We start from the raw sequence: 18,454 nt of genomic DNA, 5'->3' as shown, positions 1-18,454 counted from the left end.
AAATGGACTCTGAAAATTTAGGCCTACATTATATAATATGGATAGATCTAAGCTCTAATTGCAAAGGAATTTTTTCTCCCAGAGACTCAATTATTCTATTAATCCTAAAAATTCTTTAGCAGTATATTAGGACTGCTTTGTTGTTCTTCTGGCTGTCCACTGAAAGTGCTAAGTTTGTGTGTTTGGAGGGCTTATCTACATAGCAAGTTATTGTGCTGAGTACTGTGTAGTATGCTAATCTGCATTTTAGGACTTTCACTGCACTATAGCAGTGTCCTCACTGGACATTACTGTGCAGCAAGCTAGTGCAGAGCACAGTACCTTGCTGTGTAGAGAATCCCTAAATTACATAAGCTATAGAGCAATTCAAAGCACACCTTTCCCCACAGCTGTTCATTTTACATTGCTTTACACTGCAACGCAAACATTAATTCTATATGCAACATGTTCAAATTCTGTAACAAAGCTTTTTTGACTGCCACAATCAAAGAGTTGAAATTTCTTGATAGAGGCAGTTAGGAACCAGAAAGAAAACCGCAAGCTAGGGGCAAGAGGATAGGACACAGAGGGGTCATGGAACACAGTAGATACAACAATGGGAGGTGGTGCATGACACCATAGACTGTGACAGGATGGGTGCCAAAGGTTAAAAATAAAAAGAGAGGGAAGGAAAAGAGAGATACACACAACACAAGGCATTCAAAAACCTTAGAAACTGTATGGCTAAAGAATACCAGCAAATATAAACCATCTGCTTTAAGTACAAGATACATTTCTCTGACTTCATTTTCTCTAATGTCAGCATAGCAACAGATGTATATTATACTTAACGTGTTATATTCTGACATTAGAGAAAGCAAAATCAGAGAAATGTATCTTGTACTCAAAGCAGATGGTTTAGGTTAAAGATAAGAAAGAACAAATTAACATTGATCTCTACAATTAGAAATACTTTCTGCTTAGAATACAAGACTATGTTTTTTTCAAAATATTACTTGGAGTAAAAATCCAAAACAAAGCACTCCCTGCACACATCCTCTCCCCCAGGGTAATCTTACCATCACTGTTCCCCCTAAACTGTGTGCATGTGCGTGCACACATAGATCCTAAATCCCACGCACATGGCGAAACACTGCATGCAAAAAAATTTGCACAACAATTTGCCCAGAAGAAATTTTTTGTGCACGCGGCCTGTCAAAAATTAGAGGGAACATTGCTTACAATTCATAAGATTATTTTTCAGCAAAAGCAGTAGTGAATATGAATTACTTTTAAGATATAAAGTAAAATTTCACGTGTTCCTGGGAATATTTAATTTTCAAATTTATCAGATAAATTTAAGCAAAAGAGTCTTACTTTGGAATATAAATCTTTACCATATTCTTAATTAGAGGTAAGTTATTAGGTCACTAGTTTTATGTGGGACATCTCCCTCTACCCGCATCCCATCCCAAATAGAGAGAAGAAGAAACCAATGCAAGAAAAGCCTCCTCGAGACTTCAGCATGGATTGGTAAAAGAAAGGTAACAGACACTACTGAAGATTTAAATTTAAAACTCTTGTAATGATTTTATTGGGATATGGAAATGCTGTTGTAACTTTGTCTGTTTACTGTTAGTTATTAAACAGTGGGATTTAATTGGATTTCAGATTCTTAAAATGTGTAATTAGCCTGTATCAAGACAATTCCTTATATGGCTTTGCAGTACCACATCCTCACCTTCTGGGCACCCAATGATCTCTGATTGTGCAGCATTGCACAGGGTTCTTGCCTCAGACATCCAGATACCAGACTCTGCCTTGGATCTGCAATGGCCTCTCTCAGCCTGCATCTTCTCCCGACTTCCGCTCTGGGTGATCTGTGGCTTGGCCTTCTAGCCAAGTCACACAGAAATCTAAATCCCTTCCAGAGTAGCATGAACAAGTTCAAATAAAAGTCCAAACACATCTTCAACCGAATAGCGCTTCCACCTCTCTCATGCTCCACTGTGGTTACCTTGTTGGCGCTATCTCAGGGCTTCCCCATGCAGCAGCCTAACTTACTCCAGTAATGTTCTTCTTCTGTCTCCTGTCTGTTAAACCCTACCACAGGATTTCTCTCCATCAGAGACACATGTGCCCTCTACAGTCTCTTCCCAACTGAGCTCCATCAGCCTACTTGTAATGCCTAGCTTGGTTTCCTCTGGCCCAGAAGCAATTAGTTAATTCCCCACCCCCCCACTGGTGGATCATGACTAATTGGGTTCTTTCCCTTGTAAGTGATGGGGGAGGGGGTTAAACCTCATCATAAGTTCCTTCTAAGTGACCGATTTAAATATTTTCTTTGATTTCACATAATTTTGTTAAGATTGCTTCCTTTGCCCAGTTATAAACTGGCTGGTTATTATTAAGAACTAGACATGTTTCACCTGCCCTTAAACCAATTATTTTGCCTATAAATTGTTTTAAGTCGTGAAGACTGGATTCATGCTACTTTTGAGAAATAAACCCCTGGACTCAACTTGCCAAGAGAAAAGCATTCCACCATCATTGGGCCCACTCTCAGCAGTGTAAACTCCGTTAAACATTCTCCACAGAGACACATAACAGAAGAGATCCTAAGAGAGGTAACTAGTTTATCAGTTGTGTTCTGTAATTTGTGTTGTTTCGTTTAACGTTTTCTTTTCCTTAATAATAAAATAACCATTGTTAATTGTGATTATTTTGCTTGGTTTTCATCATAGATTTCCTGAAGATACCTAAAAGAAACCCTGTGACTGAAACAGTGGAGTCATATTCTTGAGTGGGCAGAAGAGAAGCAATTAAGAAGAGCTGGCCTATCATTTCTTGTTTCTTTAAACTAAATATTTGTGTTTTTTTTTAAATAAAATTAGTTGGCATCCAATAATTTTAAGTTATCCCTTTCTGCCCCACAGGCTGTTGTAAAGCCCTTTTGTGAGGTGGTGATGAAGGGATTCTAACACTAGCCTGGGATGCACACACTGGCTGTCTAGCATGATACAGCCCCGTCCAGTGAAACCAAGCTTGTTGGTATGCATAAGGGATAGCAAGGAGTACAATCCCATTTTAAACTTCCACGGCTAGGATAATAAAACTCAGCCCTCAACTCCCTCTCAGGTGTATACTGGCCTGAATACTTGGACCCCATAGAATATACCTGTGAAACTTCCCTACTGCCCTCAGAGTGTGAAGATGAAAGTGGACAGACTTCCTAAAGAGGTTCTAGATGCTGTGCTGGAAGAGCCCTTGACTGCACTTTGGTCAGAATCACTCATGTACTCTGTACCACTGTCAGAACAGCAGTCAGTACAGGAGGAGACACCTTACCTACTCCCAATAGCAGCGACTCCTGTCCTGTACTAAAGACACTAGTAGGTCCTTTGATATCATATAGCATTTCAGTACTGAATAAGTACATACTGGCCAAAAGAATCCAAACTCAAGAGCATTGGGCACATGTGCTGACAGTGGAATAGATATGGATAAGAATTTGAAGAACACCACTTTTTTTTTAAAGCCCCTAATGACCGTTGTAATGAAAAACACTCAAAAATTATCAGCATATTTTAGGATTAATTTTTGTTATATTCTTCATAACTCGTGGTGTTTTTCTTCATCGGAGACTGAAGACTGATATTCTACTTCAGAAAATTTCAAAAAGAAAAGAACTGTACCAAATGGCTAACAACTCTGTTTGCTCTCAGTGGGCCTGAGACAAGAGGCTTAGCAAACATGGCCATTGCCTCTATTTCCCTATTCCTTACAGTATTCCATCTTTTGACAGACTAGTGGTCCAACATCATCCCTGAAGCAAGCCTGGGTTTGCTCACAAGTGATAGCTATTTTGAAACACTACAATTTTTTATAGAATTCTATAAAATAGGACACTTCCCTTCAGCCTTTATTGAGGCTTAAATTGTCAGCTATGAAGAATAATGTCAATAAATTGACATTAATTATCTTTTTTCAAAATCTGCCTGCAGCCATACAACCCTAACTCTACCCAATAGTGACACCGTGGGGTGTGATAGGGAGTCTAATTTGTGTTTAAAAACAAAAACCAGTTTAATCTTATCCAGGAATGCAAACAAATCCGAAACATATGGCTATTGCAGGAGTTCACTAGAGGTCAGTGTTAAGTTTATTTGGGTGTCCTAACTGTAAATTCCCATATATTAACATATTAGGATTTCTTTTCAATTACTGGTATCTACTCTTTACCATAATTTCATTTTAACATTTTTTCTCTTGGATTATGTATACATAACTGAACCTAGACACAGTTTAAGTGGGATTTACATGTGGCACATGTGCTGACTTTCTTCAGCAGGGTGATTTTCACTTGTTACTTTGTAGATTCCACCCAACCTTTAATAGCAAAAAAAACTATCATTAATCACAATGGCAGAAACAGCTCACAAATCATTACAAATTAGTCAGATACACTTATCCTCAGTGAGGACAGCAGAATTAGTGTTTACAATCATTTACAAATTAGTCAGATACACTGATCCTCAGTGAGGATAGCAGAATTAGTGTTTAAAGAATGACAGGTTTCAGAGTAACAGCCGTGTTAGTCTGTATTCGCAAAAAGAAAAGGAGGACTTGTGGCACCTTAGAGACTAACCAATTTATTTGAGCATGAGCTTTCGTGAGCTACAGCTCACTTCATCGGATGTGAGCTGTAGCTCACGAAAGCTCATGCTCAAATAAATTGGTTAGTCTCTAAGGTGCCACAAGTACTCCTTTTCTTTTTGTTTAAAGAATGTCTAATCCAAAGTGTTTTTGAGTAATGGAGGGGCTCCAACTGAAAAGTTTAATCAGGACTGACTTAGTTTTGGTGAATCTAAAGGATATACAAATTGGGTTAAATTGTAAACAAAAATTTCATTTTTACATATCAATTAAATGTACTATCTTACGTTCCTCAAAATTTCCACTGGCTGCAATGGGAATTTTGGGTGTGCAAGGAAATGAAGAATCAGGTCTACCATTCTGATACAATTCTGAAATAAAATAACCCAGCTTCAGCATATACCTAGCCCTGTGCCTTATTTCACAGAGTGATGTTACTCCCTTCATTCTGTATTTTGTCAGGAAAAATGTTACATTAGTTAGTTCTTCTGAAACTTGTTACTTCTCATATAGCTGATTTCTTACCAGGGTTTCATCAAAGCAAGAAAATAGAACTGTTTAAGTGCTCCCACATCTCTCTACCTTTTGACAAGTATTGTGATCACTGCTTAGAATCTGCTTCACCTCATTTCACTTCTCTGTTTCAGCAATGGCAGAGCACCGATGTTTTCTGTAACTCAGTCAATGATTTGAAATCATTACTTGCAGTAAATATATCACTGTTACTAAGCCCTGGATGTAAATAGCTTCAATCATGTTTTGGGTAGTATTATTCTGTAGTTCCCCTGCTTACACACACACACACACACACACAGTATATATTCTCAGTCTGCTGATTATTCTTACTCAATCAAGCATTTTTCCCCTTTTACTGAGACTTATAATTCTTATTTGAAAATATGAAAAGAATAATTCCTGTTTTATATGATACATTGCAACCTTTTAAATCTCTTCACCGGTATTCTAATGACAAGGTGATTATAAATGTATTTTTGAAGAGAAGATTGTCAAGCTTATATCTCCTAATTGTGCTTTTCTTTGTATATAAGAAGCTTGGGCCTGGTTCTTGTCTGTGAAAAATGCAGATTTGCTTAGCCTTCAAAGAGAAGATCAACATATTACTTCCTTGTCAGTCTTGTTAGTAGTTTAGCATTTGAGACCTAAAGACATTGAATGCTGACAAGAGGAGAAAGAACCGAACAGTAAAAAGAACTGAATAATAAAAAGCAGTGTTCCAACTAGCAACAACACAGGACAACAGATTTTTAATTATATTCTCTGCCCCCTCTGAATCCATTAGGCCATTAAAACAATAGCCACTTCCCAGTCTCATAATATCTGTGAGTCATAACACCAGACACCCTATGAAGTCCAAAAGCTAGTATAGTATAAGTTAGTTATGAGAGTTCTAACCAGGCATCTTATGAATCATAATACTTTTATCAATGTGAGCTAATTTGATACTTAATATAAATCATGACTGAACACCAGTTCTTTAGTTATAATGCATTTTGATTTTCTACGGATCAGATCATGTGTATAGACTATTTCAACAGTTGCTCCACTGTAATTTCACACTAGATAATGGATACTTGATATAAACTGTTAGCCTGAAGTGAAAATATGCAAATTAATTTATACTTCATTGTCCAAGACTTTCAGTAAAAGAACAGAAGTGAAACTACTGTAGAGTTGTACAGAGTGGCCAAATTCTTCAGAAGTGGATGACTAATTGTAGAGACCAAAATCCATATTAATGTACTTAAGTGTTCCACCAATGGGAGCTATTAGTGCTTACCACCTTTGAATACCAGCTATTTAGATGTCTAAATATGGATATAAACACCTAGCTTTTGGGGGGGAAAAGTATTAAAAAGAGAAGCCATACTTATTTGATTATTACAGTAAATATATTTTAATATACTTAGTACTTAAAATAAAACATTCATAGATATGAAGCATTAATCCCAAATCCATTCAGGGTGAAATTTTTCATCCTAGAAATGCTTAGCACATGCCCAACTCGATGCCCAGTGAAGTCATTTGAAAAAAAAAAAAAAAAGTCTCACAGTTAGGGGCCACCCGTCAAAATTTCACTGAAAAACAGCAAAAAAAATCTACACCCAAAACAGAAATGTTATTGTATTTCAGCTCTGTTTTACACTCCCAGAATATCACCATAAACAAAGTCATCTAAAAAGAGACATCACATTATTTTTGTACTGTTTTTCAATTTTAAGTTTTATACACAATTTATACCATTTATTAGTTTACAAACGTAAAAACAATATGTAACCCACTGGTGAGAATGAGTTACAGGTTTTCCCCCACCATTCATGCCCATCTGCTTAGGATATGAGTTGTTACAGCCCCCAGCTACAGAACTTTGAAACTCAAACCACAGTAGCTCATGTTTTTAGTTCTGGAGGTCCACAGTTCAATCCCTGGAAGTAATGACTCAAAAAATAAATAAATTATATTTTGTGTAAAACCATGAGAAAGTAAAAATATCAATCTCTTGCCTTACCACACCCTCAGAATATTTCACCACACAGCAGACACTGCAAATATTGTACTTGCTAGTTACTGGAAAGCCTACCATGCTTCATGTCTTCAGAAAAGTTAAGCTTAATTTTTACTAGAGCTGTCAACTAATCACAGTTAACTCATGCGATTTACTCGAAAAAATTAATTGTGATTAATAACAGTTTTAGTTGCACGGTTAAACAATAGAATACAAATTGAAATTTATTAAATATTTTGGATGTTTTTCTACATGTTCATATACATTGTATTCTGTGTTGTAACTGAAATCAAAGTGTATATTATTTTTGATTACTAATATTTGCACGGTAAAAATAAGAAATAGTATTTTTCAATTCACCTTATACAAGTACTGTAGTGCAATCTCTTTGTCATGAAAGTGCAATTTAAAAATGTAGATTTTTTTGTTACATAACTGCACTCAAAAACAAAACAATGTAAAACTTTAGAGCCTACAAGTCCACTCAGTCCTACTTCTTGTTCAGCCAATCGCTAAGACAACAAGTTTGTTTATGTTTACAGGAGATAATGCTGCCCTCTTTTTATTTACAATGTCACTAGAAAGTGGGAACAGGCATTTGCATGGCACTTGTGTAGCTGGCATTGAAGCTAGTTATATGCCAGATACAAATGTTTAGTATATGCCCCTTCATGCTTCGGCCACCATTCCAGAGGACATGCTTCCATGCTGATGCTCATTAAAAAAATAATGTTTTCATTAAATTTGTGACTGAACTCCTTGGGGGAGAATTGTATGTCCCCTGCTCTGTCTTACCCACATTCTGCCATATGTTTCATGTTCTAGTAGTCTTGGATGATGACCCAGCACACGTTGTTCATTTTAAGAACCCTTTCAGTGCAGATTTCACAAAGCAAAAAGAAGGTATCAGTGTGAGACTTCTAAAGATAGCTACAGCACTCAACCCAAGGTTTAAGAATCTGAAGTGCCTTCCGAAATCTGAGAGGGATGAGGTGTGAAGCATGCTTTCAGAAGTCTTAAAAGAGCAACACTCCAATGCAGAAACTACAGAACCCAAACCACCAAAAAAGAAAATCAACCATCTGACTCGATAATGAAAATGAACATGCGTTGGTCTGCACTGCTTTGGATTGTTATAGAACAGAACCCGTCATGGACACATGTAAACAAGAAGCGGGCAGCATTATCTCCTGCAAATGTAAATAAACTTGTTTGTCCGAGTGATTGGCTGAACAAGAAGTAGGACTGAATGGACTTGCAGGCTCTAAAATTTTACATTGTTTTATTTTTAAATGCAGTTTTTTTCTACAAAATTCTACATCTGCAAGTTCAACTTTCATGATAAAGAGATTGCACTACAGTACTTGTATTAGGTGAATTGAAAAACCATCATCTCTTGTTTTTTTACAGTGCAAATACTTGTAATCAAAAATAAATATAAAGTGAGCAATATACACTTTGTATTCTTTGTTGTAACTGAAATCAATATATTTTTAAAATGTAGAAAACATCCAAAAATGTTTAAATAATGTTTAACAGTGCGATTAATCGTGCAATTAATTTTTGTAATCGCTTGACAGCTATAATTTCTATACAAAAATAGTAAAAATACAGAACTTATGGGACTAAGATGTACTAGATTCATAAAGTTTAAGGCCAGCAGGAGGTCAATAATAATCTAATTGACCTCCTGCACAACACAGGCCATACAATTTCACCCAGTAATTCCTTCATTAAGCCCATAACTTTTGGATTTGAGAAGTGTGCAGTGCTAGGCAATTTGCAGGAACCTATGGCTGAAGACACACTGATCCTCAGACACTGAGCAGAAGTAAACACTATTTTGTAGGTAACGTGCCAGCAGGATAGCAGGTGTGGTTATGCAGTATGCTGTCATAGATCTCCCTGCTATGAATGCAAATTCCCACCCCTTCTATGGGTGTTTAATACAGGGGGTGAATAAAAATATTTTACCATTCACCATTTCTGTGGTGTTTTGCGAAAGACTTTAGAAAGACTTCTTAGAGGTATATGGTACAAAAGTCAGCTTCTCACAGAGGGTCCCCAAAGCCCACTAATGTCAATTGGAGTATTTATATTGACGTAAATGAGATGTGGATCACGCCCACAATTTTTAGCCCCTTTGGCTAGCCAGACTAGCACCTGCTGATGTGGAGCCAGAAAGAAAGGGAACAAGCAATATATCCAGTGCTGTTCTCTACATGCCTCCACACCCACATTGTTTTGTCATGACTGTTCCACTCTGCTTAGTAGATGAAACATCAGGTCCAGAATTATTAATAAAAAATTCAAATAAGCAGATTCCTTTATACAAATCCTCTTTCTTTTCTTTTTGTCCACCTGCATAATAATCAGCCCTCTAATTGAAAACTTGTATCTGTCAAACATAGCTGATCATTCACATGCATGCTGGAATTTAGCCAGCAAGAAAGTGGATAATTTGCTATACCATTCCTACCATGGAGAATATAAATGTTCTCTCTTATTATATTTGACAACAATGAAGCCCAAGTATAAGAGTGGATTCTTGTTCAGCCCACCTGGATCTACCCAGGCTGCAAATAAAGATGGCATTAAATTGCATAACAGGCAGCAATTTAGGATGAAAGCTACTTCACAGAGGAACTGTCACTAATATCATTCTGGGGCACTTAATCCTTTAATATAATTTTTAGTTGGAGTGGGACTCCCACCCCACCCCACACAAATTGCTACAGATGTGTGCAGGGCTTAAATGCAACCAGAGTGGCCGGAGCAGAGCTACAGTAAATATTTTCAAATCCCCTGGAGTTTTTATAGATGTTGAGGTGGGAGGGCATGGGGAGCTCTGGGAAATACTCTATAGAATTTAAGCCCTGGATGTATGCATATGTAAGTTCACATTATGAATATTTCACACAGACTTGGGCAGTGACGTTTTACTCTGTGTAGCTCTGCTACTAGCAGCGTTGGCTGGGGAAGGAAAGTAGAGAACAGGGCCTTTTAGGATTCATTCCTGCAGGAACCAAAATGACGAAAGTCTAACCCCTTTAAAAATTTGGGGGAGTTTGGAAGGGGGAGGAGAGAAAGTTAAAGGGAGGAAAAAAGCATTAACTCCCACCTACCTCTACACAATTGAGTGGGGGTGGAACTTAAATCACCTACTCAGAACTCTAGACTCTTTCCAACTCCCCTCCCTTATATAGAGTCTACCTAGTGTTGATATCTAGCCAAGATACAGGGGTTGGAGGGCATCAAGCCACTTTGCATCCAGAGATCTCCGAAGAACAGACTGGTCAAAATGCTGAACGAGACATGAATCAAAAGGTCCCCAGCTCACCATGGACTCAGCCTTCTGTAGAGTGAGATCCTCCCATTTGGAGAGGATCAAATATGTGAGAGCAATTCTGAAAATGTGTAATCCCTGAAACTACCCATGAAATATAAAGCCAGATTTTTAATCTTATGTCCCCACTGTAACACACCTATATGTTAACAAACAGTCCGCATAACTCCTAGATAGATCAGGCAGCCTGCCTCTTCACTCCTAAAACACACACCTCTTCTACTGTAGCTATAAAGGAGATTTCTGTTAGGTGGCGGAAGTAGATGATACATAATGACCTCTGCCACTAGAGGACAGGAGAACAAACACAATTGTTAAATTGTATCAAAATTCCATAAAACTACCAGCCTCATCTAACCTCAGACACATGAATATGGTCCCACACACAGGGGTCTTACATGGTAGGACACAGTACCAAAACTACCAAGTTTATGGAAGGTGTTACACCCAGCACCAATTATTTTTGCACCAAACAGTATAGTCTCACTTTAACAGAAGCCTTGGATTTCAACTATGTCATAATATTTTAAGAAACTAAATGAATTGGAACAGTTTCATTAAATCTCAGATGTTCCCAGTCATTCTAAAGATCTTCAGTACTGTATGTATTCAGTTTGTACTGAAAGGTCCCAAAAGTTCCCTTTTTTGCAATACTTCATAAGAAGATAGACTTCAACACTTCAGACCTTATTGCTTATAAAGCACTGAAGCTTTCTGCAATGTAATTGAGTTTCACTGTTAGTGGAAAGACAGTGAAATTCCAGTTCTATTTTGTTCAATAATGTCAAGATCTGCCACTCCATTTTTTTCTGCCACATATGCATTCTGAATCTCAAGTTTGAGCATGCTGTTATTCTGAATTTGAACAGCAAACTCTCCACGTAAGTCTTTTTCCCCACCATAGAAATACAGTATATCTCTTGTTTTATTCCAGATCAAACTGTATTATCAAATTTAGCATCGTTTCGGAGACAATATTCCTGTCTATTTTTAAAATAGAATTTAAAATTTTCAATACTTATATACTATTCATTGAGGCCCCGTTCAGAAAAGCCCTTAAAATAAGCTTAAATGTCCACTGAGAAAATGGGATCTATGCACGTACTTAAGTATTTTCCTGAGTAGCACCAAAATATAAGAAAAAATCCAAAACAATTAACTCTAATCAGAAAGCAGAAAAAATACAGTTTCCCCATATTGTTAAACATATAATAAGAAATAAAGCTAAATGGTAATTTCCCCAAAGCCCTTTAGGAGCACACCCAAAACACTCAGATAAACAGAGTTTGCAATCCACTATAATAGTTTCATTTTGAATTTTTTACTCAGGGAATTGCAAAACATAGCCAAATTGTATCTAGTTTGAATTTGAACAATCAGGATTTGTGTTTCCAGTGATTTTTGTTGTTGTTGAACTAAATAAAACAAGATTAACTGTTTTGGATGTATACAGTCTCTTTTTTAAAGGACATAAAGGGGAAAGACAAAAAGCTTAGAGAGAAAGAGAAAAAATTCTTTAAGAATGAGTAGAGAAAGCCAAGAACAGCTAGCTTTTAAAGGATTCCAGGTCAAATTAAATGACATGGTAGAGCAACCTATGCATCTATATTCTACCCATACAATAAAAGTAGAGACTCAGGATTTTTCCAGTGGCAAAGGAGCCTTTTTAGCTGATTGACAGTTAATGCTGGCTTTCTAATTAGTTAGAAATAGGTCAGTCAACAGCCCAGCCAATAGGCATAACTTAAGCAAGTATGAGATGGGAAAATATAAGGCAAGGAGAAAGGCAGTTCCCAGGGTCCCAGAGCTAAGGCTCCAGCCTGAGCCTGGAAGGCTACATAGCAATCAAAGAGCCCCGCAGCCCAAGCCGGCCGGCTGGCACGGGCCAGCTGCAGGTGTCTAATTGCTGTGTAGACATACTTAGATGCTAAGAAGATCATTAGGAAGATGATACAAAAATCACAGGAAGGAAATGGGAAAAGGAAGAAGTAAGAAGAAAGATTGCTCTTCCCTTTTTGCCTCAGGAGCTGCAGGTGTAAGACTATATAGTGTATAGGATGGTGGAAACTAAAATTGAAAGCCAGGGCGCCATTTAGGGAGGGCGGGGGGCACCTGCCCCCTCCCTAAGTTTTGTAGTGGAGGTCTGCTTGCAGCGCATGTCCTAGCCCCAGCTGGAGCTCTTAACTGCAGCACCACCTGAGTGTGGAATATGAGTTCTGCAGAACAGAGGTCCAGCCCCTGGGGCAGGGAGTCAGTATTTTGTTTATAGCCAGAAGCAGGGTGATTTTGATAAGAAAAGGGTAGTAATTAAATTAAGGATCTGGAAGTCTTTAGATGAGCCTGAATCCCTCTGCTTGGGGGTGTTGAAGAGCAACCTCAGGAGATAAGCAGTGTTATCAGCATAGAAGAAATACAGCCAATGTTACAGTCAGAAAATAGGGAGATGTGAGGGAGTAGGTGAAAAGAAGGGGCAACAGTATAGAGAAGTTCCCACTCTACCTTCAGTACTTATGTGACCCCCATCACCACCGTACCTGAGTGCCTCACAATTTCTAACTTACTTCTTCTCACAGCCCCTCTGTGAGGTAGAGCAGTGCTGTTATCCCCACTGTACAGATGGGGCACCAAGGGACAGAGAGACTAAGGACCAGATTTTCAAAAGGTATTTAAGCACCTAGTGGGATTTTCAAAAGTGCTTAGTAGGTTAGGTATTTTGTAAACCGCACTAGATACCTACCTGCATCTTTGGGTGCCTAAAAACCTTTGAAACTCTGTCCCTAAGGCACTGGCTTGAGGTCATACAGGAAGTCCATTGGGGAAGTAGGGAAATGATTCCAGGTCTCTCGGGGCTAGTTTCCTATCCACTGAACCAGCCTCTCTCTTTGCTGCATGTTGGGGAAAAAATAAAAAAGGACTGACAGATGAGGAGCAAAACCAAGAAGGCCAGTTCTCTGAGACTTCAGTAAATGGCCCCAGGCAGGGTTCCCTCTAATTTTTTAAGTCCATGTTTGGAATGAATGTTACATGCACCAATATGGAGGTGATGTGCACATAACAAAATTCACATGGTGCGGGTCGGGCCGAGGGGTTCGGAGTGTGGGAGGCGGCTCAAGGCTAGCACAAAGGATTAGGGTGCAGGGGGAAGGGGACTGTGCAGGCTCTGGGGTGGGGCCAGGGATGAGGGGTTTGTATGCAGGCTGCCCCAGGGCTGTGGTGGGGAGAGAGGACTCCCCCCCAGCCCTCTCTCACCGCAGCAGCTTGGAGCCGAGTGAGGGGCAGGTTTCTGTCCCTGGCAGCTCTAGCAAGCCTGGGCTGGGCTGGGCTGGAGAAGGGACACCCCTGCTGTGTGGCCATGCAGCTTACAGGGAACTTAGGTCCTAGGTGATTGGTAAGGACATGGTTGACAACATGAAAAGCAACACAGAGGTCAGGAAGGATGGAGAGGATGAGAGGAGATCACTTAACCCCTAAGGGGTCGCAGGTTCTGCCTCATGCTGGATTGTAGAGCAATGGCTGCTGTACAGTTTTACATTTTAACTGAAAACTATTTTGTTTTGTCATTTTTTGTGCTGAGTTTGAGAAAAGAAAGGAATGAGAATGTGTCACATGAGTATCAGATGTGTATAAGCCTCAAATTCTTAGCATTTCAACTGTATCCATGCCAATTCCAGAATAAAGAACAGAAATTGCATCCACAGAGTCCATAAAGTTGATGATTATGGTTGTGATTTGTATAATTCACTGGGCACTATCAGTGTATAGCCATGGATAAGATGTATAGCTATGGATAAGATGGCTCAGATATTTAAATATGAAGCGTAGAGTTACTGAGCACATGTTAATGAGTGGAGGCACTGATGGAAATAGAAGTTTTACCTGATTAAGGACTGGAAGATTTGATGGTCCAACTTTTTTCCCAAGAGGAAGAGTTGCCCAGAGCTCCTGTGCCTATTTATTTTACTTTCCTGCCTGCAGTGGTCCTAATAGATCTCAGAAGTCTCATTTTTTTCCTCAACTTCAAAATGTGTAATTTTCTTGATGTTTGGTTTTAAACATTCTTCTGTGAGAACTGCTACTCAAGCACTGTCTTGTTCTGCTTATTAGCTTTCTGGAAAATAACTAGCCTTTAAAAAGAAGTGAAAAATGACTTAAGAGTGTCAATTTCACTCCTGTTTAAGGTCAATTTCTAGTCTAGAACCCCAAGCAAGTGTAATATAAACTCACCGGGGCCTCTCTCTAGTAGGATGTTTCCAAAAGTTAAATAATCTATTCCAAGTTTGATGAACTGCAAAAAGTAAGTAGCCTACATGATAGAAAGGAATCTATATTTTTCTACAATTGTTTCAATTGTATTCAAGAGTTAGTAACAAAGTAAGAATATACATTAAAAGTTTACACCTAGCCAGTGTCCTTAAGACTTGCCACACGATCTTAGAACATGTAGTATTAGAGCTGAGTGGATCTAATATTTAAATTAGATTTATTTATTTACATAGGAATTAAATACTGTGCTCCTGTCAGCTAATTTCTAAGTTAGTATATGCAAAAAAAACCCCTAGAGTTTTCAGATGCCTAAATGTTCCATGGAATCATGGTTAAAGGTGCACCCTCCACACACCAAAATGGCATCCTTGATTATAAACCAACTGCACAGGTGTACCAACAAAAAGATCTGAGCTGTTTGTGGAGTTCAGAAGAGGTAGGAGCAAGGTCTAGGTCTCTTTTGACTGATTTTTACAATGATAAGTGTCCACGTAGCCTGTGCCCCATTCTTAAACTTAAACAAGTTTAAGAACTTCTGTTACAGTCCCTTGTTTTCAACTCCAGTTCTGTGGCAGGGCATTTTCAATGGCATGTCCTCAGCTCAGAGCTGCACTTCCTTTGCTGGTCCAAGGACAAATTTGTTGACCTTCAGGGTGCTATGCAACTCTCATCCATTTCTCAATTTCTTATTCCTTGAAAAAAAATGTTTAAAAAGAGAAACTGCAACCTGCTAAGAATGTTTAAGCTTTCACTGAACAGCTGATCCTATGATGGACAGTGATCTGGACTGATATATGGAAGATATCCTTTGTCTTCAGTGAAAATGGATGCCATCACAGATATGATGATGCAGTACTGACAAACATTGCTGCTATTTCAAAACAATACAAATAAAGTGGCAGCAGAGTAGGAGGGTGTTGCATAGAAAAACTAATTGTGGAGTGAAGGTGAACAAGAATAAAATATTCATGTAAGTATCTTGTTTTCAAAAATACTCTAAATATAGAACACAATTTACACTAATAAAATTTTAAAACATTCTCCAGGAGATCCCCTGCTGTTCTAATCAAGAGACTCGGTTTAAAAAAAGGGAGGGGGGGAGATACTGTTACTATGGAGTTAACTGAGTCCTTGAAGGAGTACCCACTGCCAGTTAGTCTAATTAGTCAAGCTAATAATACAGTAGCATTTAAAAGATTTTTAAGAAGAGAACTTGCAGCTTCCTACCAGTTTGGGTTACTTTTCTTGTATTAGCAAAACTATATAAACCATAGAATGGCCCCAAGAAATGACCAAACAGCTTTCTGGGGGGAGGGGGGGAGAAAGTGTTCTGCCTAACGTATCAGTGCTAATTACCAGAGTAATGAGGGCTGAGTGCTTTTCCTAGATCTTTACATTTTATTAAAAATGTTTACTGTGAAGCAAGCAACCAAGCAAAGCTCCTTGAATTAACAAAATACGCTACGTCCTTGTGGCACACAGATAAGGCCTGTTTTCTTTAGCAAAACTAATAGCGCTACAGCCCAATTCTTTAAAGTTGACAAGGAAAGAACAAAAATCAATGTGTATCCTTTTATAGAGGTATTAAGTGTTCATGAAAGTTTTTACAGAAGAAGTATTAGGGTTGTCAAGTCTGGTCTTCCCTATTTTGCTAGGAGTTCTCTCATGAAGGATACAGAGATAACAACTGGGAGTTCTCTCTGGCCTTAAAGATGATCAGCAAAAGATAAAATAAATAAAACCAGAACTCCAAACAAAAACAAATCACTACCATGATCACTACCACGGCTTGTCAGGGCCGTGGGCAGCAGGTATACGCTGATCAGCTGCTAAGTTGCGATTGGGAGAGAAGTAGTGGGTTCAGGAACAAGCCAGGTCAGAATGCCAGGAAGTCAGGGTCGGGCACTAAGTTGCAGGCTGATAGCAGGGTCAGAGTTGACTCAGGTCAGGATATCAGTAAGTTGGGGTTGGGCGCTAGGTTATAGGCAGCAATCGAAGAGTGAAGTTCAGGACAAACCAGAGTCAGAAGCCAGGGTCTATTGCAAGCAAGATCTGGAGCAGTAGCAGGTAGGCAGTCTGTGTTGTAGCTCAGACAGCTCTCCAGCATGGCTTCCTAGTTTATATACTAGTACTGGCCCATCAGTGGGTTGTGAGAGACCACCGCTCAGGTCCTGCAGGGCAGTGCTTCCTTCTGAGCCTAGCTTCCCAGGGTCCTCCTGTGGACACCCACCCCAAGATTCTAGTGGTGATGCAGAAGCATCAAGGGCCAAGAACCCCCACTATTCCAGGTTCTAACCCTGCAGGTTCTAACAGAGCTCTTTTTACCTCAGATATTCAGAAGTACTCTTCCCTGGAATATTCTAAAATAACTGGAGAATTATTGAAGTATTCTACACAAGAGATTGAAAGTTGAGCAACTCAGGGGTGGGGTGGGGGGAGAGAAAGAGTAGGGGATTTTTAGTCCAACTTTCTTAGTGTGTGTAAGATCATAAAATTATCAGTCCTTCAGAAAAAAAAACATAAGACAAAAAAAGCACTTTAGACAAGGCCTGAATTTTTACTTAAAATCAATGCAAGCAGGAAAAAACAATCTTTCAAAAAAGAAAAAAAATCTTTGGGGTCTTCTTTATATATTCTAAAGCTTCTTTCCATCCTCCACAATTTCTTCTTCAAGCATATTCTTAAGTTTCCTCAATGCTTTTGGGGGGCGGGGGAAATGAACAAAAACTATCCCAGAAGTATATACAACGCTGAGCTAAGCAAAACATGAGACTTGACTTATCGTAGAATATCAGGGTTGGAAGGGACCTCAGGAGGTCATCTAGTCCAACCCCCTGCTCAAAGCAGGACCAATCCCCAACTAAACCATCCCAGCCAGGGCTTTGTCAAGCCTGACCTTGAAAACCTCCAAGGATGGAGATTCCACCACCTCCCTAGGTAACGCATTCCAGTGCTTCACCACCCTCCTAGTGAAAAAGTTTTTCCTAACATCCAACCTAAACCTTCCCCGTGGCAATTTGAGACCATTACTCCTCATTCTGTCATCTGCTACCATTGAGAACAGTCTAGATCCATCCTCTTTGGAACCCCCTTTCAGCTATCAAATCCCCCTTCATTCTTCTCTTCTGCAGACTAAACAATCCCAGTTCCCTCAGCCTCTCCTCAGAAGTCATGCGCTCCAGCCCCCTAATCATTTTTGTAGCCCTCCACTGGACTCTCTCCAATTTTTCCACATCCTTATTGTAGTGTGGGGCCCAAAACTGGACATAGTACTCCAGATGAGGCCTCACCAATGTCAAATAGAGGGGAATGATCACGTCCTTCGATCTGCTGGCAATGCCCCTATTTATATATCCCAAAATGCCATTGGCCTTCTTGGCAACAAGGCACACTGTTGACTCATATCCCACTTCTCGTCCACTGTAACCCCTAGCTCCTTTTCTGTAGAACTGCTGCCTAGCCACTCCGTCCCTCGTCTGTAGTGGTGCATGGGATTCTTCCGTCCTAAGTGCAGGACTTTGCACTTGTCCTTGTTGAACCTCATCAGATTTCTTTTGGCCCAATCCTCCAAAATTTGTCTTCACTGTAAACAGTTAGCTTGAGTTACTCCACTCCAGACAGCCTAGCTCAAGTGAGAGCAGTTAAACAAAACTGGAGGTACACAAAATAATTTGATTAACAGAGGA

The sequence above is a fragment of the Lepidochelys olivacea genome (assembly GCF_965140295.1).
Source record: "Lepidochelys olivacea isolate rLepOli2 genome assembly, chromosome: 7".
In the NCBI taxonomy this organism is placed as follows: domain Eukaryota; kingdom Metazoa; phylum Chordata; order Testudines; family Cheloniidae; genus Lepidochelys; species Lepidochelys olivacea.
Note: the sequence above shows the minus strand (reverse complement) of the source record.